Here is a 21,279-nt window from a genome sequence, read left to right on the forward strand (position 1 = left end):
GCTCACTTTTCGGTACCGAAGAGGCAACGGGCTGAGAGCAGCGGCCGCTCCCAGCCCGGTTTACAGCCTCCGGCGACACCAACTGCCGCCTCGGGACTTGAAGACTTCGCACTATTGGGGCTGGGGCTAAGTTGCTAAGGGAACTTTTACTGGAGATTCGTTCAGGCTTGTTCACTTTTATCACTTTGTATTTGCTTTGCAGGAATTTATAATCGCATTCTTCCTTTTGCTCTTTATTCTCTTTACACGTTTTTATTCATTCACTTTTTCAGTCATGTTTTTTTCAGCTGTCCTTGCTTTTTAGTCTCTTCTAGTAACTTCTTTTTAGGCGTCCCAAAAAAGAGATAAGAAATGGGCAAAAAAGGGTTAGAAAAGGAAAAGATGGTTTAAAACACATTACAAATGGTCACAAATGGAATAGAAATGCCCCAAAATGGATTAAAGCAGGTAAGAAGTGGCTAAAAATGGGATAGAAATGGGCCAAAATGCCTTAAAATGGGTTGGAAATGGGCAAATATGGGACAGAAATGGCCAAAAAAAAGCTTTAAATGGGTTAGAAATAGCCAAAAAATGGCTTAAAACTGCTAAGAAATGGGCAAACATGGGATAGAAATGGCAGAAATAGACAAAAATGGCTTAGAATAGGTTAGAAATGGGGGAAAATGGGTTAGAAACAGAAAAAAAATGGCTTAAACCAGGTAAGAAATGGGCAAAAGTGTGCTTGAAGTGGCAAAAAAATGGTTAGAAATGAAGAAAAATGGTTTAGAAATGGCCAAAATGGCTTAAAACAGGTTAGAATTGGACATAAACGGGTTACAAGTGGCCAAAAAAGGCATAAATCGGGTTAGAAGTGGCCAAAAAATTGGTTAGAAATGGTCAAAAATGGCTTAAAACTGGTGACAAATGGGCAAAAATGGGTTAGAAAAAGAAAAAAGTGGCTTAAATCGAGTTAGAAATGGGCCAAAATGAAGTGGGAATAGAAAAAAAAGTCTTAAAACGTGTTAGAAGTGGCCAAAAATGGGTTAGAAATGGCTAAGAGTTTAGAAATAGCCAATAAAAGCTTAAAACAGGTTAGAAGTAGGCAAAAAATGCATTAGAAAAAGCCAAAAAATGGTTAAAATGGGTTTGAATTTGGCAAAAACGGGTTGGAAATTTCCAAAACCAGTTTAGAAATACCAAAAAAAAAAAAAAACCACATTAAAATGAGCTAGAAATGGGAAAAATGTGTTTCAAAAAAAAAAAAAAAGGCTTAAAATGGGTTAGAAATTACCAAAAATGGCTTAAAACGGCTTAGAAATGGTAAAAAAGTTGATTAGAAATGGCAAAAAATGGCATAAAATGGGTTAGAAGCGGCCAAAAATGGTTTAGAAATGGGAAAAAAAGGTTTAAAATGGATTAGAAATAGCCAAAAAACTGGCTTAAACTGGTAAGAAAGGGGCAAAAATAGGATAGAAATGGCCATAAATGGCTCCTTTGCTCCTTTCCATCCTTCCTTTTTTCCCCTCCTTCCTTCCCTCCTTCCTCCTTTCCCTGCCTCCCTCCTTCTTCCTTTCCCTCCTTCCTCCTTTCCCTGCCTCCCTCCTTCTTCCTTTCCCTCCTTCCTCCTTTCCCTGTCTCCTACCTTCCTTCAGAATGAGAGTGAGTACAAGAGCAGAGGTTCTGAGACAATCTAATGGAAGAGAATGTAAGAATACAATTGAATATGGGGAAGAGAAGAACTGTGATTCACAGCTCTCAGCCATGAGGGAGTGATGAGAAAGTCATGAGAGCAAAGAACCACAGCAGCCACGTTAAGAGAAATTTGGCTTTAATTCTGGTCATGTCCATAGGACCTCAACCCTATGAATGACTAGACCTTTTCTAGAAGGACAAACTGTTTTTACTTGGAGGTCCTAGGCTGAAGACTGCAAAACAGAAGGTGAATTGTGCCACAAGACAACATGCCATCAACACTCCAATGGAAAATACAGTCAAACAAAATCCAAGTTGAAGTATCAGCTTCTACCTGCATTTCTATTGCCATCTAGGTGCTCAAAAGCTAACTATACTGACACCACACAGAACTAAAAACTTAGCTATACCTATAAAATAAAACGCCATGAACAGGATGGGTCCCAACACTGACCCCTGAGGGACACCACTCATTACCAGTCTCCGGCTGGACTCTAAGCTGCTGACCACAGCTCTTTCTGTGCAGCCATCCAGCCAATTCTTTATCCATTGAGTGGTCCATCTATCAAATTGATGTCTCTCCAGTTTAGAGACAAGGTGTCGTGCGAGACAGTGTGAAACACTTTGCACAAGTCCAGGTAGATGACGCCAACTGCTTTGCCCCTATCCTGTAGCTCCAGCAAATTGGTCAGGCAGGATTCTCCCTTAGTGAAGCCGTGTTCACTGTCACCAACCACCTTGTTGGTTTTTATGTGCCTTAGCATGCTTTCCAGGAGAATCTGCTCCATGATCCTGCCAGGCACAGAGGTGAGACTGACTGCTCTGTACTTTCCGAATGAGAGAAACAATGTGCCAGGAGCTGGAGTTCAGCACAGACCATAAGGACCAGCTGGTGCCAACAGCAGGAGCAAGCAAGGGGTGTCTGCCAGTGTGTGGTCACTAGCCAATGCACAGCCCGCTCAGCCCAGGCCTAGCTCGAGTGGCTTGTGAGCCTGGCACTTGTGTGTGAATGGCGAGCACTGAAGGAGCTGTCACAGACCAGGACATTTGTTTGCACAGGTCTGTGCCCCTGTGTGAGGAGAAGGCGGGGAGAGCAAGACTCCAGTGCCAGGTACCGGGTGGACAGACTGCGTGTCTAAGCGCTGTTGCCTGAAGGATCCACAGCGAGAGGGCAGTATCAGTATCCAGACCGGGACTGTGAGCCTCGGGCTTGTGTACCCAGGTGCCAGCAGCTGGGGACACCTGGGGACCAGCTACTGGGTAAACTGTGTCTCAGGCCAGCTGCCAGTGGATTGACATCATGTGTGCAAAGCAGGGGGTGCTGGACACCCAAGCTATGAGACAGACCGAGTGTCTAAGCCCACCTGCTGGACAGACTCACCACCTATATATGCTAACAGGCCTTCATCCTGATCAGCCAGAGATGGGAACAGGATGAGGCCATTAGTGCTATTTGTATTTTTATGAGAGCCGAATGTTGCTTCCAGTGTTGGTCTGCGTGGCTTGCCAAATGTTCCCCAGCCCCATCACTAGGCTAGACCCAGAGGCACGGAGTTGCATCAGCTTGCATGATGGATTTTACTTGCTGCTTCTATTAACCCTCTTGTACTTCACATGCAAATTCTTAAACTGTGGACATGAGTGGCACATAAAGCCTTTCCACCAAAGCACTGCATTAACCACTAGCTTTCTTTTCCTGCAGGCATTCAGCCCACCAGCAGTTCTGGGCAGACAGACCTCATTCTTTGACATGACTACCTTTTAGTAGGTAATGTGAATTTTCAGCCTGCTTCCACCATAACCACCTTAATGTTATGGTGATGCAGGGGTTAAATGTGACACAGAATATTAGCGTCTGCATGTTGCTGGCTTCATGCAGAACACAGCTGACGTGTTTACAAGAACCAGGGTTTTCTTAATACGCTAACTTAGCCCTACAAAGAACCTTTTCCTCTTCTTTCATCTGCCTTCAGTTCCTACAGGCCTCCATTATGAAGGTTTCAATCGAATGCTGTTGACATATACTTGAATTCAAATATTTGTGCTATTCATAGTGAAATGCTCATTCAGCTAACTGCTTGGCTGTGTCAGGGTTCTTTTGATCAAACTGAATAAAAGGCATTACCAGGTATTCTGCATAGCCCCAGGTCATACAAAGGAATTCACCAGCTCAGGGACCACATGCATCATGCAGTGTGCATCATGCAGCGTACATCCTGCCCAGGGTCCCAGCAGACGGAAGGAAAGATTCTGCCAGGGCAGGTCTTTATCTGACTTCAGAAGCCTTTAAAAGGGCACTGGTTAAGGGGAAGGCAGAGAGAGGTAGGTAAGTGTATCCAAGTAAGATGATTCTTGTGATCCAGAGAGTGAAGTGCAGGCTGCACACAAAGATATTATTCTTTCATTGCGAATGTTTGACTTTTGTCCTCTTTCCTGAGGCCTGTAGATAAATTTGGTGTTCTGTTTAACTCTCATTACCCTCCTCAGTGATATCTCAGTGACAGGAACCCCACTGTCCTTCTCAGACTCTGCTATGCCTGAGCAATGCATTATGCTACAGCCTACTGATACTACATTTTGGCTGCTTTTCTGGCCAGAGTAATGCAGAAAGAGATTCTGCTTGCTCACCTTTCCGCCCCACGGTTGCACATGTCTCTTGATTCTTCTTGTGCTGTTACTCCAGTATCCATGCTTTGTAACTCACCTTCCTGGCTTCTTCAGTCACCCCTGTTACATGCCACTTTTCCCACTGTAAAAGTCACCTTTTGGTGCTGTCAAGCCTTTTTGCTGTGTATGGTTCCCTTCCAGCTCTGAAAGTCACATTACATCAAAAGAGGGCACTCTGGCACCGGGGTCGCACCTGCACGGGTGATGTTAGTACAACAAATGGTCTGGAGTTGAAGAGCTCTGACCAATAACTGTTCATCAGTGGGTAGTTAATTCTCTGGTTTAGCAACTGTCTGCCTATGTTAAGAAGCCTTCTTGATAAATGGATGGCAAAGACATGCTCCTCAGGGGAGCATCCTTCCTTCAAGTTGCTTTCAACTGTTTACCACTCAAGCAGAAATTAGCATTTCCATCAGTGGCTAGGACACATTCAGCCGCTCTCATCCTTCTCTGCTCCTCCTTCTGCTTCCGTCCTGCCCAGCAGTACCAGCAGATGGATGGGGAGGACAGCACAATGAACTCCAACAGGGAACTTAAAACTAACCTGTCAATGAGTGAGGAGTGCCGTTTTTAACTTAACTAATTGCCTGGCCTCACAATCAGTGTAATGCCACAAAGGTGGGAGCACACGGCAGCTGTCAAGGAGTGTGCCACTGCTGCCAAGCATGGCATGGCAGCACGGTGAGGCCCTGCCTGCGCTCCTCCCTCAAAGTGTCTGTGCTGTGGACCTCCAAGGACAGATCCAGGATGACCCTGCTGTGCTTTCATCTCTCCTGGGCAACACGAGAGCTTTGCTTGAGACCCCTGTGGCCCAGCCTATTGCTCGAGAGCTCTGCTGGCCTTTTACCCCACATACACCTTTTCCTCATTTCTCTCCTTATGTCTGCCCCGTATATCCAGATTCTGCTGTTACTTTTTATTCCATTCTCACTAAGGAACGATAATGAGTTTGAACTCACTTAGTTCATCCTTGTGGTTTTTTTACTGTGATTCTTGCTATTCATACTTAGTGCTTCATCTTCCTAAGCCTTCTGCCTGAGCACAGGTACCCATCAGAGATCACATCCGTGTGCCCCACCCACTTCAGACTGTGGCAAATCAGGTTTGGGATCAACATTTAGACTAAGCTCAGTTTTTCACTGAGCCACTATCAATAGCCACTCAGTTTTACTCCTGGGTTGACCACATACAACTCGCTCTTTTGGGGATCAGGCTCCCTACCTGCTCTTCAGAGCTGATACTTCCTCCCCAGAATAAAAGGAGCAGAAGCTGAGCTCTTTACGTGACTCCTATGATGATGGTATCCTGTATCAAGGGATACATCTTGGAGAGAGAACTCCTGTTCCCTCGTCTCTGTTTCTAGTATTATATTATTGTATTAAATAAACATACAAGTATAAAATACAGGGACAGTTCTTGGAGTAGAGACCAAACGCACCTCTGGCTCCAAGCCTGAGGGTCTTGCCTGTTTTGACTCTTTTTCTGCATAATGCCATGTTTCAGAGGGAAAGTGGGTAACAAGAACCATAACTTCAATTTCCTCCTAGAAAGACATGGTGTGATGATTTGAAATGCACATACTTCCTGGAAATGAAGAGAGAATTCGACTGGCTGTCTCACTTCTTCAGCATATGCTTCAGTCACTGGACTAATATGGACCTGGGGGAAAATGCTGTTGGATATTAGGAGAAGCTCAGGTTTGATGGTGTACATTACACTCAGAAAACTCCATGGACCAGGGTCTCCATGTGTCACAGAGAAACACTGATTATCTGGATCATTATTGGACTTGAGCTAGCTCCTCCTAAGCCACCTACGCTGTTCTTATTCTAGCTGACCTAGAACAGAATCAGGACTTTATGGTATGTTCTCACAGCAGAATAAGACAAACCCAGAGCACTAGCTTAGCTTTCGGACCCCAGCCACTCACACTGCATAACTGCTAGCACAGTTTTGGGCCCTGCTAAATAGTTTATGAGAGGGCTTTGGTGCACCACAAAGCAATAGCATACTCTGGGATTCATTACCATGGACAGAACAGCTGAGACTATATCGGAACTGGTTCCCTGGACTCTTTGCAGCCTTCTTCTCCAGGTTTTATGCTTCAAACCACATTATACACCCTAACCCCACACTGCGCAGCAGGCGATGCACACTCTTCAAGCTTACAGCGTCTTCTGTGTCTCAGGCACTCTGAACTGGAAAAGCACACATGCAGGAAAAAAACCAAATCAACCCCCCCTATGTCTTCTATCTCTTAAGGCCAGATAGTGCTCACATTAAAACCAGTGGAAACGCAGAGTTAGGAGCAAGATAATGGGGACATGTGTGGTCTGTGCTGCATGGACACACGGCAGAAAGCAGTTCCTGGCACTTTGATTTGTAGCACAGATGTAGCCAATGCACCATCTGAACCAAAAGGCCAAATAAGCTGGTCCCAAAGTGCTGCAAGGGTGGCAGCTGAAGGGATTTTTTTCATGAAACTGCAGGAGTGACATCTGTCACTTCTCTTCTGCCACCAGCAGGCACCCCAGCCGAGTTCTCACTTCACACAAGGTGAGACCTGAATAGCATATTCTAGGGAAAAGTAACCTGGCAAAGCTAACCTGCGCACTTTGTATTGTTTAAATAATATAATAACACAATCACATCTTAATTGTGTAATACATTGTACAAATATATAATATGCCCCGAATATATCAAATATTTATAATAAATGTAGTATGTAATGCATTATAATAAAGTTATAATTTATGGTATTTGTAAAACACTGTCACGTCATGTTACCATATTTAATGCTTGCATTGAAAACACAGTAATTTCCTTATAATTACCTAAGGAAAATGTCCCTATGGAGGTGGGTAAACAGTGGAACAAGGGCCCAGAAAAGTTGTGGGATCTCTGTCCTTGGAGATGCTCGATATGTAAAGGCCCTGGACAAAGCTGTGAGCAAGCTGATGTGACTGTGCCTCCTTTGAGGAGAAGATTGCACTAGAGCCCTCCAGAGGTCCTGTGCCCATCTGTGGGACTGATTTTTTACTTTGGGGAGCACTGCAGCCACGCAATAAACTATAGCATGCACATGCCAAACAGACTGGAAATTGCTCTCCAGTCTCTGGAGATTACCATTTCTCCAATGCATCTTAGATATCCTGTGACATGAGTTGTAAATGAAAGGAGAGAGAAGAGAAAGAATTAAAGATCAAGGATCAGATGTTAAATCCTGCCTGCTCAGTTGCTGGTATCGAACCAGTTTGTAACTGTGCATTCACCATTAACAGGAGACATTCTTTGTGCCAGTGTACCCAGCACGGTCAAACGAGGCTAAGGTGGTTTCTGTTTGACAATACTTAGAACTCAGTAGTTCTTGCAAATAAAAGGCCTTATCGTACCAGACATAGAGAGGCAAGCCTCCAGCTAGACTTCACATGACCATGAGGTACAGGATGAGACCTTATGTTATCAATACTAACCAAGCAATGAGGTCAGTATAGGATAATGGGGAAAACTGAACTTTGCTACAACTAAATGTCATGTTGATAAATGCAATTTCACTGGTTTTTATAAACAAAATTAAACTTAATTTGCTTCACAGTAGCTAATGTGCCGTTAATTCAAAACCCACAAAATAACTCACTGGACACAGTTAATAGTCAGCAGACCACATAGGCCAGGCTTTGAAAGCATTTAATATTCACTGAAGTGCTGCTTGTATCCAATTATAACTCTCTACTTGCCATCTTAATAATTTAAATCTGTCCACTCTTTACAGAGAAAAAAATGCACTAATCAAAGACATGAATGCACCTTTTGCTTTTGACAGCATTAAATTAAAACTAAATGGTAGATCTTGAATGAGTTACTCTGCAAGAAAAAAGGCATTAATGAGGTAATTTCATTATAGAGGCTCATCCAAGCCTATGTGAAAACAAGGGAAGTAAATGGAGAGGAAAGCCACCGAGGAAATTAGGGTTCCTTCCACACTAATTAATGTTTTGGGGCATTTAGTACAGGCACCAAATTAACTGCTCCAAAGAACTCCACTGAAAAAAAAAGTACATTGTTGCCCTGCCATGTAATTAGAAGACAGTACAAGCAGAACACTTAATGAGGATAAAGCCAGCCTTTAACTTACTCTGCCCAGCTTCTGAAAACATGCCATTGTGAAGGCCTAAGTTTAAGGAAGCACTAAGCGTACAATATAGGATTGTTTAGGTCCTTCTGTTCGATGAGCTGTAAACAGGTAGCCCTGAATGAGAGACTCTGAGACTCCTGGGAGGCCCGGCTTCCCAGAAAAAAAAAGGTCTTAAATGCATCCAGAGAGAAGGAAAGAAGGTGAATAGGCCCGGCACAGCCAGCAGTGAATGCTCACCGCTGTCTTAAGTGATTACATGATGTTGTGCCACCCCCTCTCATTGAGTTATCTTTACACTGCTTTTGTCTCCTCTAATTGGAGCTGATGAGGTGCTAATTGGTTGCTTTTTTAAAAAGCACTGCTTAAGCACTGGCAACCAGAGTGAGGCAGCATGAGCGGAGTTAATGAGGCCTTGGAGAGCAAAACCCCACAGAAACCCCTGACCAGCCTCAAAACCACCAAACCACTGTGTACACACACACATACAGGCATGCCTTCCTGTTGGTATAAACAAAAACGTGAAGAGAAATGACTGAATGTAAGTACACAGCCATGAGGATATGAGTTTGTGAAAAAAGGGGCAATACCAACAATAAATACATTAATGCCCACTGCTTTGGCTGGCACTCTTTGACCTCAGACTGGTGCCTGTGCCCCATGCTGCCTGCACACCCCCCTGCTCGCACACCCCGCCGGCCACGGCAGAGGGTTCGAACTATTTGATCTTAAGGTCCTTTCCAACCCAAACCATTCTATGATTCTATACAGGCAGGCTAGTAGGTTGAATTGCCCCGAACCTGGCGGTGTTCAAGGCCAGGTTGGACAGGCCTTTGAGCAACTTGGGCTAGCGGAAGGTGTCCCTGGCCTTGGCAGGGAATTGGAACTCGATGAGCTTTAAGGTCCCTTCCAACCCCAACTATTCTATGATTCTGTGATTCTATGAATCATCTCACCCCACCTTGCTGCTCACAGGCAAGTCGCTTGCTGTGGCCACCTTCACGGCTCAGAGCAGTGCCAGCATTTTCTGGGTGTGATGGCCAGACCTTGCTACGCAGCCTGTCACCCACTGCGGTGATGTGGCACCACAGCCATGAGGCAGATGGCACTGAGGTGGCAGCAATGCCTGACAGATCTGCCATGCAGGCTGCACCCTGTGAAACCACAGCCTCGCTGGGCTGGAAAGGTTCAAAGTAATTTCATAAACATCTTTGTTTTTAAATTGGGATACAAGCAACACACAGCGCAAACACACAGAATCACAGAACTGACTGTTAAACATAGTCTTCTGTCCTTTCTGATTTTGTTTACATGTAGCCACACACACATGTGGGCACAGAATGCTTTTTCAGTATCTGTGAGGCTGCATTTTACAAGTAAATAATGCCTTTGGGCAACAAGGGAGAGGTTGCCCAATTATAACAAGTTTCTTCTCTCTGTCATGGGCTCAGTACCACCAGGCAATTCTCTAAATCCTTCAAAACTCATCTGCTGAGCAGCTGCATACTGGAAACTATGAAACCAACAGTCAAAAACCTATAGGAAGATAACGCACCTTTTAAGATAACTCAGATGATCTATTTATGCTGAAGAGGAATGAAGTCAGGGCTCCCGCTTTCCTCATTTCTGGTGTTTTCTTGGGCTTTTCCCTGGTCTGCCTGTGTATAACTGCAGTTAGAAAAAACAATTAGTTTGCAAACAGCCAGTTTCTCGGGGATGTGTTTATGCTTGGTAATTTGTACCCCTATTCACATTCTAAACCAGATTCTTTTCACTCTAATGCATGGTCACTGGCTTTTCTTTTGGTTGTCATGAAAACGACATGCTGGCTGGTAGAAAGAAACTTCCTAGTGAACAAAGTTACCATTAATTCCTCTAAACATGTGTTCCTAGAGCCATCCATCTATAAAACAGGTAACAAAGCAGATCCTGTTGCTTTAAGAAGTCCCAGAAGATGCAGAGCTGGAAAAAAGTTTGGATCCCTTAAGGCTAATTAAGCAAGTATCTTTTGTTGTTGCTGTTGTTTGATTTTCTTTTGCGATTCATGCACTTAAAAAACCGTCATGTGTTTTCCAAGGCAGGTACGACTGTGCTTGCAGAGATCTGCTGTGCCTGCAGAGATCTGCGCTGCCATCAGTGCTGCCTGCTGTGTTCTCACAGAATACTTGCAGGAGGTAGTTCCTCGGGTTTCCTTTGTTTCCCATGGGATTAATAGCTTCTGGTTTACCACAAGCCAGTGTGACATGGGTTGTGAAATTGCATGCTGTGCATGCCAAGATGTAATCCTTAAACGTGTTCTACCCTCTTTCTACTTCCTCCTCCAGTTTACTTTTTGCCTTGCCATTGCTGATGGGAAAGATGCTTCCCAGGCCTCCTCCCTTCCTAATGAGCATGGCCAATTGTGCACTAATTGAAATAGGAATGACCTTCATTTTCTGAAGGTGAAGGTGATCCTATTCTTAAGGAACAAAGAGGCAGGCAGGCTGGGGTCCTTCCCCAGCTCCTAGTATTCTCACTCCGGCTGAGTGGTGGCTTCTTCCCTATGCCTGCTGCTTCATCAGCTGCAGCTTGGGGGCACACGAAGAGGATGAATGCAGCTCTACCAGGCCTAGGGAGTGAGAAAGGTAAACACCCCTTATCTGCGCCCATGGAATGGTGTATCTCATCAGCTGCTGCTAAAGAGGGGACTAAAGGTGCCTTAAACCACCTCCTCTTTTTGGTAGGTTTGGATCTGGACACTTTCTCTTTTCCTGCCTAAGTGGTGAGCAGTTTAGTGGTTGCAAAGTGCGTAACAAAGGCATCAGGCAGGGTGCTGCAGTTAGAGCCTGCTCCTTTGGTTTGTGGTGACTTGAAACAAACGGGTGTACTAGTAATGAGGAATACACTGGACCGCTCAGGGATGATTCTCCGAGATACTGCATGCACCATTACTTACATGCTCAGCACTCTAGAAAAAGCAAGCAGTATCTCAGACAAAGGTGAGAAGTGGCTCCTGTGATATAAACTCATTTATCTTCACTAGGGTGATTCTAGCTAACAGAGAATAAAAATGCAATTTTAGGAAATGCACATGACCTTCATCCTTTAGCTAATACTGGATGCTAAAAATATGAACTTTGTGGTCCCACACTGAAGTAGTTGCCATGTAGGCTGAAATTGGCTTTGTAGCTTTCAGGATGGTTTGAATGTGTCTGTGTGTGCGAGTGTCTCGTTTCCCCTGAATTCTACACATTTCTTTATTCTATTTCAGAGAGCTATTCTCAATAAAAAGAAATTGAAGGGGGCTTCTATCTGGCTAATTATTCCTCCAGGTACCAAAATCAGAGAACCCCTTCCTTTTGTCATATAGAAATTACAGGGGAAAAGCATGCAGTGCGCATGCTTGTGTTGAAAACAATCAGGATGGTTCTCCATCCATCAGCTGATGCTTTAGGGATTATTTGGATTATTCCTTACATTGTCCTCCCCATTGAGACTGGCAGTTGTGTTGCATTACACAATGAAGTATCTGAAAACATGTCCAGCTGCTAAGGGAAGGCCTATTATCAGAAGGCAGATAAATATGCCAGAGAAATCAAACAAGAAAAAGAAGGGAGGTGAGGTAAAACAAATGAGAGAACAGAAGTGTAGCAGGGGCGAGGCCCAAAGTCAGGGACAGACATCTGGGAAGTGGAAGAGATTGGTCCCATAGCCATAGGAGAGGTAGCAGCAAGAAAATTGGGCATTTCAAGCTGTGCTGTGCTGCAGATCACATGAGCCGTTTCCCCAGAGGCTGCACTCAAGAAGCCAAAGTTTAAAGCCAGGGATGCGTCCATGTTTTTCATGGTTCACTTCTGGGTCATTTGATTGAAAAGATTCTAAATTTGACAACTTCCAATGTTCAAAGAGGTTCAGAGGTTTTTAAATCTGTTCAGCTCATCCCTGCTTGAGATAAACATGAATGGGCCAATTGTTCATTTTAATAAAATTTGGCTCAACAATAGCCGTTCAGCAGCACAGAAGGGCATGTTAAGAGGAGATCCCTCACTAAAGAGGAAAGTGACGATGTTCAACTTTTAAAATGCTTGATAAAATCAGGGAAGAGCTGGCTGAATGTTGTCACTATGCAGCCCTAGACTGAGTAAAACATAAAAGGAAAGTAAGTATGAGACAGAGGAGGATCACAGATTATCTCAAGTTGGAAGGGACCCACAAGGATGATCACATCCAACTCCCTGCTCCTCAGAAAAACTACCTAATGACTAAGAGCATTGTCCAGATGCTCCATGAACTCTGGCAGGCTTGGTGCTGTGATCACTTTCCTGAGGAGCCTGTTCCAGGGACCACTTACCCTCACAGTGAAGAAACCTTTCCTAACGTCCAATTTGAACTTCCCCTGATCTGACTTCACTCCATTTCCTCATGTCCCATTGTTGGTCACCAAAGAGAAATCAGTGCCTCCCCCCCTGCCCCCCTGAGGAAGTTGCAGACTTTGATGAGGGCACCCACCAGGTCTCCAGGCTGAACAAATCAAGTGACTTCCGCTGCTCCTTGCTAGTCTTGCCTCTCCACTGCACACACTCTAATAGTTGAATGTCCTTATATTGAGACACCTAAACCCACGCACAGTACACGCACAGCTATCACAGGAGGCAGGTTGGGAAGGAAAGAAGAAATACTGAGAGATAATCTATCCTGTCCAGTGCCCAGGCATGCTTAGCAGCATGGAAGCTGCTCCTAAAAAAGCTTGTGCACAGATGCTATGGCCCTGTCAGGACTCTCTCCACATACTCAAGTAGCTGGAACAAATTAAAAATACCCACTAATATTTTGCACACATTCTCCTTGCCACTATTTAAGGCCATTACATTTTTCTCCAGACACCTGTGGACACAGAAGGTTAATTCCCTTCTAGTTTGCGTTTGGTTAGGGGTTTTTTTTAATCGTTGCTTTGGGAGGTTTTAGCAGTAACTTTTAGGGTTTGAATGGCTGTGCTGAGCTTTCCTTCATCTAATCTCTACCAATGCAAGAAGTCTGCCTTTCCTGACAGGTTGTGTTTTACAGATCTCTCCTCATTCACGTGCTTTCCCTTGGTCCCACTTTTCTGTGAGCAACAGCATATTTACCACTTGCAAACGTATTTGGGCAAGCTGCTGCCCCAAACTGTCCCACAGAGCTGTCATCACCGGCTGTCAGCTCACCTTCTGTACAGCCTGATTTTTCCTGAAAGATCTGCAGGGCATATTTGAGAGAGCAGAGTGTCTGAATTCTCCCCAGTTCAAGCAGAGGTGGTCCAACACTGGTAATGATAGGGCTAGGGGTAACTGGTTCAAACTTAACCAGGAAGTTTAGGTTAGATGTAAGGAAGAAGGGTGGTGAGGCACTGGACCAGGTTGCCCAAGGAAGTTGTGAATGCTCCATCCCTGGCAGTGTTCAAGGCCAGCTTGGATGGAGTCTTGGGTGACATGGTTTAGTGTGAGGTGTCCCTGCCCATGGCAGGGGGGTTGGAACTAGATGATCTTCAGGTCCTTTCCAACCCTAACTATTCTGTGATTCTGTGAACACAAACTGTCTTGCTTTTATGGCAAGGCTGCACATAAGAAAGAGATAAGGTGGCATCAGAAATTGTCCTACTTTGTATCTCCACAATGGATACACATTTGCAAAAAGTGTGCCACAGATAGAGGTACCTGTATTCCAGGTGCAAGAATGACTGAACTGTCACAGTGCCGGACAGGAATTCCTGTGTGATGTACTCTAGGTTACCCTGGTCTTGCAGGGGGGTTGGACTAGATGATCTTTTGAGGTCCCTTCCAACCCTTGGGATTCTGTGATTCTGACATTAATGTCATCTGTGTAGCAAGAAGTAGAGAATGCTTGTTTGTTCCAAAGGAAGCTTTGAAAAATGCCTGTGCAATTCTTTTCTCTCAGAGACCACACGAGATAGCTATGGTACAAGTGAACTGAGAAAGCATTTAGTATCTGACAGGTCACTCCTACTCTTTGTACTCTATGTTTCTCTATAATGTGCTGGTTCTCAAATGTTTCTTACATCATGCAATGCCTGCATATTAACAGAAAATGTTAACTGATTTGCTTGTTAAAAAGCCTCTTCCACTGCAAATTCTGTATTTGTATAGGCATAAAAGCTGGTAGGAAAGGGAATTTCTGAAATTTAGGGGATTAATTTTAAATTAAACAGAAATCTGATTTTTTTCTGGAATTAGAAAGAAAAACATTGCTTTGTTTTCGTAAGGTTAAAAATACTGAATTTCTATAATGTTCCTTCATTTAGTTACTAAAAGGCATAAAAGTCCTATACATATAGATAAGTTTTTATCAAAATGAAACATATAAAGGTCAAAATATCCTATTTTGAAATTCTACTGTGCTAAAAGATGTTTTGCCATCTAGTGAAATATTTCAGAATATTCTTCCCATCATCCAAACTATAGCTGCAGATTCCACTTTTAATATATTAACATGTTTTAATAGATCAGCTTGTGCTTGCTACACATCATCTGCTTTGATATTTTAGCCATGTCCATGATGTCTGTGTGTCTGCCCTGTCAAACCTCCCATGAAATTAGTTCCCATAGCCTTCAGCCCTAAGGGAGGGTGTGCCTCCTCCTGAGCTCCTGGAAGCCTAGTGTCTTGCTTTTCAGTGTGCTAAATCCATGAAGCTGATTTTGTTCTGACAGTGTTACACAGGTAGTAACCTCTGCCAGGACTAACCTCATGAAGAAATGAACCTCCAGCATGGACCAAATCTGTGAGCAATGGCACCTTACGCAAACACTGACAGCCTCATACTGAGAAGCTGTGAAATCCATGAATGATGACTAAGGTAATTTTAGCTTAAAAAAAATAAAACAAGAAAATAAGTTTGTCGAGCGTCACTGTTTCAGACTTGTCGTGACCTCGCTCAGCAGAACGGTCCCACTGCCCATAACCTTTGTCTCCAGTATTCAGTGAGAACTAGCTTTGTAGGCATTTGTTTTCTATCATCAAATCATTAAGTGGTAATGCAATTGTTAGTTTCATTTCCCCAGTTCTAATACATTTTGCAGCCAGTAACCATTCCCAGTTCATTAACTGACTGACCTCAGCATTAACACCCCCTCCTCTAGGGTTGCCTTGGAAACAAAGCTTCCTGTGCGTAATCCAAGCTTATCGAGCTCTTTATCCTACATGTGACCCTTAATTACTTGCTAAATTAGAATGGTTTTCTGAAAATCACAAGAGGAGGTTAATATGTTCTTCCAGAGCTGGTCAAGCTAAGATGACACTAAATTCACGGGGAATTCAAATTACATGATCCCTGAAGGCGTCTCTTTCAGAGGGAAGATGAACTTTCCCAATGGGAGGCAGTGTGCCATGATAATGCTCCTGTCACTCACTTTCCTTGCCCTGCTTGTCCAGCTACAGCTTATTCCAGTACGAACAATGTAGTAAGTAAATATCAGGTTGATTAATTATGGTGCAAGATTCAGTAACCACTTGTCTTCTGTAATTAACATGTAATTGAAATTAAGTAATACACTTTGTACACAGATTTCTGCACTAGGAGGGGAACAAGGGAGAATCCTCAAGGCTGTGACAGGGAAATTAAGAAAATAATAAGAGGGATCAAAATATTAATTGTAGCTTTAAAAATGTGGTACATTTTAAGAAAATCTCCAGTCGAAAAGAAGAACTACTTTATTACTTCCAACTGTCTTGGAGTAGAGATGAAGTGGGGTTGGTGTGTCCAAATACTGCTTACAATTTCTGAAAACACACATTTCCTCCACTGATTTGAGACACAGAAATTATAAGAAAACGTGGTACTTCCTAGGATGCCAAGGGCTTTTCCTCTCACCTGTTTCCAGTGGCACATTACTTAAAGAACAGCGAGTCTTCTGCTTACATGAGTGGCTTTATGAAGCTGTGCTAAGGCTAAAATGCTATTCCATGATCTCAAAAAAAACCCTAAACCCAAAGCAAGGGAACAGGCCAGGCTGAAGCAACTCCTCAGCAGAGCCAAAAATGGGGCTATTGCAATTTACCTTTCCTCACTGTCTGTGTTTGGCTCAGCTCTCAACACCTCTGGCTCAGTTCTAGCTGGACTTAACCACACAGTCTTATTTGCAGAGGTGCTCTGAGGGTGTCTTTCAAAAGCAGCACTTACAAGTAGCTTATATGTCCTCTGTCTTTTACTGAGAGCACGAGGTAAATTTTGCACAGGTTTTATACTTTCATCTAAATCCATAATCACTCTATTACTTTACATGCAGGGCACTGTCATATTTCTGGAAATAAGTAGTCTACAGATGTGTCAGTACTTTCTCACCTCTCAATGTGCTCTGGGAAATGCTCTGAATCTCAGCCTGCTTTGAAGATGCAGTACTGTTTACTTTGCTACTTTTAAGGCAGTCTGTGGTAAGCTTGCAGCCTACCTAGGAAATCATACTGGTCCTCCAGGCAAGACCCCAGTGAAGAATGATCCTTCATCAAATGCCACTCAAGACAAATGCAGTCTGTGCCATATATCTGTGCTGTCTATCTGTGCCTATCTTTGCAGTTCCTGTTCATGCTCCATATTTGTAGGAATGTGCTAGGTCAGGTGTTTAAAATTGCCTTGGAGAAATACCCTTTCTTGTGCAGGGCTCCAGGAAACAGAGCTCTGTGTCTGTAAGCTAGTGGAATGCCTGAGTTTCACAAAGCTTACTGGAACAATGTGATTTAATGGTTCTTTTCCATCTGACATACATGGCTCCTCTCTACTGAGCAAGTAGCACACTTGGAGCCTTGCAGATCTATTTTTCCATATATATGTCACAGGAAAGGAGGAGAAAGCAGTTTGAGGCTGGCAGAAACACCAGTCCTATAACATGTAGCAGTCTTCTTCAGGCCCTTCACAAGTTCATGCTTCTGAACATTATCATTAGTTACAAGAATCCCAGAGTTCTGTGTTCTGGAGATGTCAACATCTGTATCATTACTGATGTAGCATTTTCACCAGGAGTCTAATTTCTGGTTTAGCAATTAAGGGTTTCTCCTACCTAGTCACAGCTTCTTTCCACACAGCATTTCATTCACATACTAAGCTCAGCCAGTGCAAAAAACAGAGTCTGCTTCAGCATGCCCCTAACTACTGTAAAATGTAGAATCATTTGGGTTTGTGTACAAGTGCTTGCTTTCATGGATATATATAAAACTCATGGACTAATCATCAAGATGGGAAAAGATTAGACAGGTAAGAGCAGTCTACCAGTTGTACTGCAGATTTCTCTTGGTATAAGACATACTCATATTTTACACTTGAGTTATGGTCACCTGCATTTTTGCTCAGAATTCAACACAAGATGCCTCAAAAGTGTATTAGCACGATAAGCAATCATACCTTTTAGAAAGACTTCACTGTGGCCTTATTTGTTTTCTCCCTTTTCATTCCTCTGCCCCCTTCCAATGTTGTTTCATTAATGCATCCAAATGCTCACAACACTGAAGTCTGAAGGATAGATTCCTGTATATCCACAGGGTCTTCGACTTCCTTGCTGAGATCTCTGGAAAATATGATGGCATTTTTCTAAGAACAATGATAAAGAAATGATATTATCTACTGCTTGGCAAAGAGACAGTTAAGCTATTTACTTTGTTATGATAATACAGAATTTATCCTCACCGAGGAGGTATCTTATGAAGATGCATTCTAGATGTGAGAGAGATTAGCAGGCACAAAGCAAGAACATATTCACATGTTCTTTGGGGTTTCTGCTGAAACTTCCAGGAAATATGATTATGCTTTTCTGAGTGAGCATCTACCCAGTGGCACACACAAATATGCAAGCTTCCTTCTTTCAAAGGGAGAGAACGGTCAGTTCAGAAACACGGGCCTGATCTTCATATTTATTGCATGAACCTCGTAACCCTCCTTAGGTTATGACCACACTACAAAATTGTAACGTGATGGGGTCATGTGCTCAGCTAACAGTTATACTAGCCCATCTTCCCAAATATGTGCAATTTTAACCTGCAAAGACCTCTTTTGCTAAGTTTAGTGACAGTTTATGCTTTTGAAGAAGATAGCTTACATGTACTGGTAAGAATCCTCTGTGCTGGTATATAAACTGTGCTTAGTATAGTGCATTCCATAGAAAAAATTTGGAGTGCAATACCTTGCAGACTTGGTACAATTATAAATAGGTCCATGTTGACAGAACAGTATACAAGCTGCAGTGTATACTTGTAGAACTTGCTTGCTGAGAGACATCTCTGGCAGAGATTGTATTTTCTGAGTTAACTTCTATCTCAGTGAGACCACTGTGATCTTGGCAGGTGGCACTGCAACCAACATGGGCTTTAATGAAGACTTTTCATGCAGCTCCCACTGCTGCAGGCTTCCCAGAATAGCTACATGATTACACATGCGTTCATATGTAGGGGTCACACTTCTTGGCATTAATCAAACCTCCTTGGCACCAAGAGGGATGAGAGTGCCACAAAGGGAAGTGACGAAGAAAACTGGCCTTTCCCTCTCTTTTTAAATCAAGTATTTTGAAGTTGGATATCCATAGACTTTCTGTCACTCAGCCAATGTATGTTTAAAATATGTATTTATACATGTGCTACTTTGTACGTGTGCGTATGCATACCTGGTTTGCTTACTTCATTTTCTTCTTTGACTGAGGGAAATGAGTAACTGAACCAAGATAATTACTGCAGTGTAGAGGAGATATTCAGTACAGAGTCATTATACAAACTAAGGAGAGTTTTCCTTTTTGACAGTATGGTAATTAAGAAACAACCATATGGTGATCCCGGGAAATCCTTGATTATGTTTCTTGATTATGGACTGCTCTCAGGTACTCTGGAGTTTTGCATACTCTGGGACAGTTATGAAGCCACTATGAAGCATTATATAAAACAAAGGGGCACAATCAAATGACAGAACAGTTGATAGCAAGAATGATATATGCAAAACTAGCTGCATAACATTTTACCCTCTAGTAAGTTGACAGAGTGCAATATAACATCATAAAGTTATGCAGTACAGCATCTGTTCTCTTAAATCCTGTATTGCTTCACTGCTAGTGCCTCTAAATAGCAGAATTTCAGACCTGCCTATGTGTGTGGGTGAGTATGAAAGATTTGTTTCAAGGCTAGTGCTTTTGGTTTACTAGTCTCTTTCAGTGTGGTTCAGTTACTTTATTGTCGTTATAAGTTCCAAGACTACTGCCAAATGTATGAAGTAGGCAAGAGAGGGCTTCAAGCTGTTCTGTTTGGATCTCTGATGCATACACCATTTTATCCTCCTGAAGTAATTGCAGCACACTGCATTGCTCCAGTGTTCTGGACTTTTACCTGAAAAATTACTTTCTCGATCTTTAAATAATAGAAAATCAGCTGAGTTTGATGTGTCTAGTTAGCTGTCAAGAAGAGACTCCCAATTCCCTTAACGTTTCTCACAGATGTACTCTAAACGAACCCAAAACACATTCTTAAATTATTCAGAGATATTTTAGAACATAGTTGGATGGAAGACACTATTCAAAACAAAATATCGAGTACTTCTTTATATTAACAAGTATTAACTTATCAAAAGTACTTGGGAAATTTACATAAATTCTTCTAAAATTTACCTCAGAAATATGTTGCTTTTATGTCTTATCTAATCAATATATTTGCTTAATGCTTTGTATAACTGGCAATGTACCTTTCCCAGTGAACATGTAAGGTTTTACTTTCATCCATGCTGAAGTAGATGTATGCCATTTTAAAAAAAGAACTTAATAGCTCCTGAGTGACTCCAAGATCATCCTCTTTAGCAAGGTCTGAACCTACTTACTGACTTTAACTGCTCATACTCACAGATTAGGTAAGAAGGAGAGAAGGGATGTCAGAAACAAATGGATATGGAAAACTCAGAGCAAAACACAAGGGTGGAAGAAACTGAAAAAAACCCCAAACCTAAAAACCCCAAAACAACCACCCACTCCTGGAAATGGTTTTCTTCTGGAATGAGGCTGTAAGACAGAGCAACACATGGTATTCAAGAATGAAGTGGGAAGCTCTAGCTATTGGTTCAGTCATTGATTTCACAGGGGCACACTGGTCAGATGGACTGCTGCTCCTGTGAAACAAAGCTGACACTGGCCTCTGCTCTGTGATGCTGCACACTGATAAGCAAACATCCGTATTTCTCACCTTTATGGATCTGACCCTCTCTGAAGCAGCAACCGCAACGCTAACCACCTCTCCCCACCATCAGCTTGCGCATCCAAGGGCCACCAGAGGTTTGCCTTGCTCACTTCTACAGAAGACGGTTGGTCACGTGTGTTGTGAAAAATGGCATGGCTTTTTCTGCAGGATTTCCGACTCTTCTAAAAATGAACATACAGAGCCTGTGTGAGATTTTTGTTACGGAAGTAATATCGAGGGAGAAGAACAGACTACCCTTCAAACAATGCAGACTGCGTTACAGTTTACAGTCTACAGACGCCATAGCGCAAGCACAAGCACAGGCCTGCAGCTGGTCAGGCCCACAGACACGGCCCCACGGACGCTTTCTTAGCTGCTGGGGCACGGCCTCGGCAGAGCCGCTCACACACACCCGGGGCTGTTCGAAATCGGCTGCCTCTCAGATGCCGAATCTCGGGCTCCCTGTGACACCTGCGTTCTCCCAGAAGACCCCCCCTCACGCCCGGCCCAGTTTGGGCCCACGTCCTCGGACCGGAAACCCCAGCACCAGCAGGGACGCCTGGGCCGGGCCCGCCCCGCCTCACGGCACCGCCCCGCCTCACGGCACCGCCTCCCCTCACGGCACCGCCTCCCCTCACGGCACCGCC

At 43.4% G+C, this 21,279-nt stretch overlaps 1 long non-coding RNA gene across 2 annotated transcripts; it reads right to left on the reverse strand.

The window, feature by feature from the left end:
* Positions 1-1,790: 1,790 nt before the first annotated feature.
* Positions 1,791-21,171, reverse strand: LOC308232412. Of its 2 annotated transcripts, XR_013958823.1 has the most exons (5): positions 21,045-21,171; positions 20,639-20,814; positions 17,835-17,997; positions 10,026-10,138; positions 1,791-6,536 (listed from the first exon to the last, which is right to left on the reverse strand). It is a non-coding gene; the product is annotated as an uncharacterized lncRNA (long non-coding RNA). The 2 variants fall into 2 exon arrangements; XR_013958824.1 differs by having other exon boundaries at positions 1,791-10,138.
* Between the last annotated feature and the right edge of the window lie 108 nt (positions 21,172-21,279).

This window comes from Psittacula echo (assembly GCF_963264785.1).
Source record: "Psittacula echo genome assembly, chromosome: Z".
Taxonomy (NCBI): domain Eukaryota; kingdom Metazoa; phylum Chordata; class Aves; order Psittaciformes; family Psittacidae; genus Psittacula; species Psittacula echo.